We start from the raw sequence: 6476 nt of genomic DNA on the forward strand, positions 1-6476 counted from the left end.
AGTAGACAAATATGTAGAGAGTAGATTTATCATTGCCAGGGGTGGGGGTGAGGACATGGGTAGTGACCGCTAATGGATATGGGGCTTATTTTTGGAGCGTTGAAAATGTTTTAGAATAATAGTGAAATAGTGATGATTGCACAACATTGTGAATGTACTAAAAAAAAAAACCCGCGCTGAATTGTATACTTTAAGATGGTGAATTTAATGCCATGTGAATTATATCTCAATGGAAACAAAACAAAAAGATCCCCTCATATGCCATAGCAGTAATACCTGATTTTATATATGTTACTGAAAATTAGTATTTGAATTTAAAAGTAAATTGATATGAAGAAAAATAGGAAGCAAACAATAGAGCAGCCTTTTTTTTTTTTTAAGACTGAGTTCCACTCTGTCGCCCAGGCTGGAGTGCAGTGGCGCAATCTCGGCTCACTACAACCTCCGCTTCCCGGATTCAAGCGATTTTCCTGCCTTAGCCTTCTGAGAAGCTGGGATTACAGGCGCGCACTACCATGCCTGGCTAATTTTTGTATTTTTAGTAGAGACGGGATTTCACCATGTTGGTCAGGCTGGTCTCAAACTCCTGACCTTGTGATCCGCCCACCTCAGCCTCCGAAAGTGCTGGGATTACAGGCATGAGCCACCGGCCCGGCTGAGAAGCTTTTATAGTAAGAATTGAATGAATGGACTAATTCCTGGGACAGTGCTTGCATATAGTGGGTGCTCTCTGTTAGTCATTGTTACTATTGGGAGGAGATGGCAAAAATCTTGAAGGTGAACAACCCAAGTTGGCAAGTGCAGATTTCTTGTGTGCCTAGTGAGGCCCTGTTGGTGCAGCCTCAGCCTGCTGCAGCCTCTGGGTTCCCAGCTACCTTAGTGGCAGGCATCTCCCGCTGAGGGCTCTCACTCTGCCCGCAGAGGCCGCCTCTTCCATACTCAGGCACTCATCCCTCTCATTCTTCATTGCAGTGCCCTTGAGGGCCCCCAGTTTTGTCCTCGTCTTCTCAGGAGCTGCTTGGAGCACTCAGTTTGGAGTCGTTTTGTTGCTCCCTCAGTCCAGACAGGATGCCACATCTGTGCTTGTCCAGATCTCCTGTGGCTGCTGGCATGGGGATTTGGACACACAGTGAGTGTGTGAAAAATACTTGTCAAACCGGTGTCAACTAAACTGTGAATACGTCTTTTTTTTTTTGAGGCAGGGTCTTGCTCTGTCGTCCAGGTTGAAGTGGCATGATCATGGCTCACTGCAGCCTCAAACTCCTAGGCTCAAGCGATCCTCCATCTCCGTCTCCCACTCCCAGAGTATTGGGATTATAGGCATGAACCACCACACCTGGCCTTAATACATCTTTGTAATGACAAAACGATGTTATAAATCAGGCAAAAATATTTTAAAAATATATTGCAGAGAGAATTTGTATATCCTGTGAATGAGCTGTTCTAGGAACAGACTCTAGAAAAGCTGGCCCATGTGTCCCAGGGGACATGCATGGCTATAGAAGCACTTTTCACAGTAGCAAAAATCTGGAAATAACCCAGATGTCCATGGACAGAAACACGGGCGAGCACATTGTTCAGTATTGGCATGATCACATGGCACACAGTGGTGACAGTGTGTGAGTGGCAGCTAGCTGTGCATAGCAGTGGAGAGAACTTCAGAAGCAGTATAGAATGCCACAGGCGGCCTGGGGAAGACGGCATCCTGTTCAGTTTTACTAGTGTGCAATACAGTTATATTCTTTTTTAAAAAGTGAGGGACTGAAAACCCAGTACCAGGGCTGTTTGCCTTGGGGGTCAAGGAGGTGGGGAGAGGGAAGTGAGGGGGAGCCAGGTGGCTGGACATGGTGGCCATGTTCCAGGCCTTGAGGGAGCTGTGGAGTCATGGGGACTCATTTTGTTTGTCCTCACATGTGGTTTGCACATATTCTCTTATATGTACCTAATGTTACATAATAAAACATTTAAGACAGAGGAACAACAAGAAAACATTAGGGCTGGCTCATGCCTTTTGTGGGGTGGACTCTGACATTTAAGAGTTAGGAAGGAACATTTCTTCCTAATGTATCCAGCCAGTGTTACACAGTAAATAAAACACTGGGAATGTCTCCAGCAGAGGAGGAAAGAGGGAAGTAGTATTTTTACTCTGCACCAAAAAAGGAAGTTTACCTTTCAACATGAAGAAACTTTTTTTCCTGAGTGATATTTCAGATGACAACAGCTCTTTCAAAGGAACAGTGCAGGTTTCTCAGGGTGTTAAAGTCAGTGTGACTGATTTAGTAGAAGACACTGTTAATAGCCAAAGAGGCATCATTTCTTAAGGATGTGAGTTCTGAAGAACACGTTTTTAAGAATAGTTTTAGAGTCTCTGTGTTGTTATTTTGGACCTCGACCCTGACTGACTCCATTGTATTGCCAGTGTGTAGAACTTTCCACATTTCAAGGTAAAAGTTTGTTTGAATAGCATTAAAGCCTCTTCCCTTTTGCTGGCTGCACTGAAGGGAGCCGGGAATGTCAGGATCTATCCTGGCTTAGCACTGAACGGCTCTGGGTCCCGGCATCTGCACATGGTTGACTTTCAGGGCCCTTCTAGCTGTAGCATCTTTGCTCCTGCTCGCTTGACTTGGTGAGAGGCTGGGGAAAGAATGTCTTATGGCTCACAGAACATGAGGTCGGAAAACAGTTGTTTCCATGCTGTCTTTTGGCCTCAAACATCTAGACAAGAGGTACCTTTCTAGGCCTGCAAGTTCAGCAAAAGAAAGTTCCTTGTTCTCACGATTTTGAGCACTGAATTTGTCTAAAGCTACAAAGAATGAGAATAAGAATAGGGATGAAGAGGATGGGATCAGAAGTCAGAGTCTGAGAGCAAATCCTAGTCACACCAGTTGTTGGTAGTGCGGCCTTGGGTCAGTTACTTAGCCTCTCTTTACCTTACTTTCCTCCTCTGTAAGATATGAATAAGAAGAATCACTCCTCTATAGGATTATTACGAAGATTCAATCAGTGGACACATGTGACCTGCTCAGTTAGTATTCACTAGCCTCTGCTTAGCCTCTTCTTACTGCTCTTTTAATTCTGTTCTGTTACTAGTATCAAAGAGCACATCTGAAACTTTGCTTGGAAATGCCAGCTGTAGAGGAGAAGAACAAGCAAGATTGGTGATGGTTTTAAACAGGTTGTGTGTATAGTCTGGAGAGAGATGCTTGTAGTAGACAATGCCACCCACTCCTCTGGTAGGTGATTCCCACCCAGTGTGTTCTCATGGGGATGCTTCTGTGGGCTTTCATCTCCTGCCGAGCTGTCCTCAGTAACCTGCTGAGAAACATGCCTGTAGACATATGCACCTCGGCAGGACATAGGAAAGGAGGCAGGTATTTGGACACCTCTTATTTTCCAGTCCTACTCTTAACAACCCTCACAGCCACGCTGAGCGGCACCTGTTACCTCCATTTGAGAGGTGTGGAAACAGAGGCTCAGGAAAGCTCAGCTTGCCTCAGACCATGCAGCTGGAAAGGCAGGACATAATCCCTGTGGCCGGAGTGAGAACCACATATTTCAGCCCTAGGCTGCTGCCCAGGCTCCTGGTGTTGCTCCTGAGTCCAGCTGTAAGAGGCATCCAGTGGATTCTCAGGCCCCGTGGTGCCTGGGCTTTGGCAGGTGCTGGTTCGTGTGGAGCATGTGTTAAGCACCGGTAGGACTGTTCCTGTTCCCAGGCAGTTTATTGTTAGGCAGACAATACAGCAGCTGTCCTTTAACTCAAGAGATGGGACCAAAAGGGAAACAGAAACTGGGAGAACAGCCTCAAGGTGTGAACTCTGGCAGTCTCTGAGTGGCGAGATAATGGGTATCTTTAACAATGTTCTTATTTTTTGCTTCTGTGTCACATGGAAGGTGTTTGTTGAGGGTTCAGTGTATGCCAGGCACTGTTCTAGACAGTGGCAAAGAGACAGGCTGGGCCCTGCTCTCAGAGGGGTGGTGTGGGGGCAGGGGAGAAACAGATAAAACAGGCATGTAAGAAATGTCAGATAGAGGAGGGGCCCTGTTCCAGAAGACAGCTGGTGACATTGATAGAGAGTGCCTGATGGGTTCTGAGGAGGCCATGCGATCTGAGTGACAAGGAGCCAGTCTAGTGAAAGATAGAGGAAAGATGCTAGGTAGGGGAAATGGCAGGTGGGTAGAGTGCAAGGCAGGAGCCGGTTCCGGTCGTAGGGAAAGTGACCGGAAACGAGAGTGCAGCATGTGAGTGACACATAAAGAGTTAACCCCTCAAGGCCCACCTCTGGGATGAAGGGGCTCATCCTTTGAGCTTCAACTGAGGTGAGCCTGCTCTTGTGGTCTCTTAAGACCCTGGCTCACCACCCATCTCACAGTACTGCTCAGATGAGGCTCAGCGAACATCAACCATCACTGCCACCAGTCTCTGCAAGTAACTACCTCCGAAATCTGCCTTGTTCCTCCCAAGCTGCTGTGGGAAGTCAGATGTGACCTCCTAGAGGCACAGATGGGAGGGCAGAGGTGAGCAAACCGCTTGTTTTTCTTGCAGCTGTGGTCTTGCACTTGTACATGCACAGTGTAAAAATACTTGTTCTTTGGCCAGCCTCTGGAGCTCTCTTTGAGAAAATACATTATGTCACTACTGTGCCTGAAACCAGAAGTCAGCAGGCCCTGCCTGAGGGGATCCACTGCCCCTCCTTCCACACTCTCGCAGGCTCCTCGTGAGATGGCTACAGCCTAGCAGTTAGCACCACCACATCCACCAGCCAGGTCTAAATTAAGCACGAGATCATGGGAATGTAGATTTTCCCATGCAGCTCTGCATGTTTTTCAGATGTCTCAAGCTGGAAAATTATACTGATCAAATGGTAATCCATAGCTCGGCCTGTCCTGTGCGGTGGGGGTGAGTAGCCATTAAAGGCTCCTGTTCGCTGTGTCCAGTCTCCGGTTGACTTCATTGTCTCCCATCAGCCAGTGTTTTCTCTAGCAGAGCCACAGTGTGTTAGAAACGGGGAATCTCTGCCTAAGGATCACAGCGGCCATCCTCAGAGGAGGGAAGGGTTCTGAAGGCTGCTTTTCACATTTCCAAAGCCTGAAGGGAAGTGCTACTTTTTTGCCCACCATGAAGCCCCACAGGCTAACAAAAACATCTGCTGCTTGGCTGTGGCTGGGATTTCACTCCCTCAGTTGGTGACCCGTGGCTGGGCTGATCGGAGGCTTGGGTTTCTCATAACACCATGGAGGTGGCAAGGAATTGAATCACTGGTCGGAACGGGGGCCTTTGGGACTGAAGGGTTTGGGGTGAGCATCTGGTTTTAGAAGCAAGGACCCTGGGTACTGGCATCTTGGTGCCACAGAGCGGTCACAGCATTGACCCTGGTCCCTGGATTCCCATCTCCTCTCTCTGCCACATCACGTTATTTGCATTTTGGCATGATTTTTAAAAGAATGCTGTTTATAATTTGGTCATTTGTAAGACTGCTTTGAGGAATAGAAGAGGTAGGGGAGCATTCAAGAATTCTCATATGCCTTTATGAAGTGTTGCTGCCTGCCCTTTGTGCAGTCACAGTTGTTTGATCCTGTACACTGAGGGGGAGGTACAACTGCTTGCCATATCCCTGTTTTCCTGGATTGGCAGAACAGCCAAAACCAGGTCTCCAGACCCCATCTTTTCTTCACACAGTCTTTAGAAAGACTGCATTTCCCCACCTGCCTGTGTAGTCTGCACTCACAAGCTGCTCCTCCCAGAGACTAAATAGTAGTGGTATGTTGATAACAAATTAAATTCCTTGTGTATGTTTTGATACTTGATTTCTGCTTTCAGAAAATTAAGTACATATCAAGTTCTAGGAGGCCAAGTGACATCTAATTTGATCTCTGCTGTATCTGTTTCAATGACTCTCAGATCCTGGGAGAAGCTGCCTAGTTGGCTTCTTGAGGGTGGACTTCCTACTCCCCGGGAGGGTGGTGTGGATCAGCTTAGGGGTTGGTTCTTCCTATGCAGTCAGCCCTTCCTGGCTGCCTCCTGGCAGTAGGTTAACTGACACCTGCAGGGATCTTTCTTCCTTAGAAGAAAGTGCCAGGGGAGACAAGTAAGCACATGGGCAGTTTACCTTTTCCTGCTCCACCATCTAGAAGTCAAGTCTGAAATGTTTGTTTTTCTTCAAAATTCTTTAAGTATGTGAGTATAAAGGTTTTTTTAGCCCACTTTTTGGAGACTGATAAATTTTTTGTTAAAAAAAATAAACTATTCATTTTATAGACAGGGTCTTGCTAGGTTGCCTAGGCTAGATTTGAACTCCTGGGCTCAAGTGATCCTCCTGCCTCAGCCTTCTGAGTAGCTGGGACTACAAGAGTGTAGCACTCTGCCCAGCTGATATAAAATTTGATTTCTCGGCCGGGCGCGGTGGCTCAAGCCTGTAATCCCAGCACTTTGGGAGGCCGAGACGGGCGGATCACGAGGTCAGGAGATCGAGACCATC

This window comes from Colobus angolensis, unplaced genomic scaffold (assembly GCF_000951035.1).
Source record: "Colobus angolensis palliatus isolate OR3802 unplaced genomic scaffold, Cang.pa_1.0 Scaffold392, whole genome shotgun sequence".
Lineage (NCBI taxonomy): Eukaryota > Metazoa > Chordata > Mammalia > Primates > Cercopithecidae > Colobus > Colobus angolensis.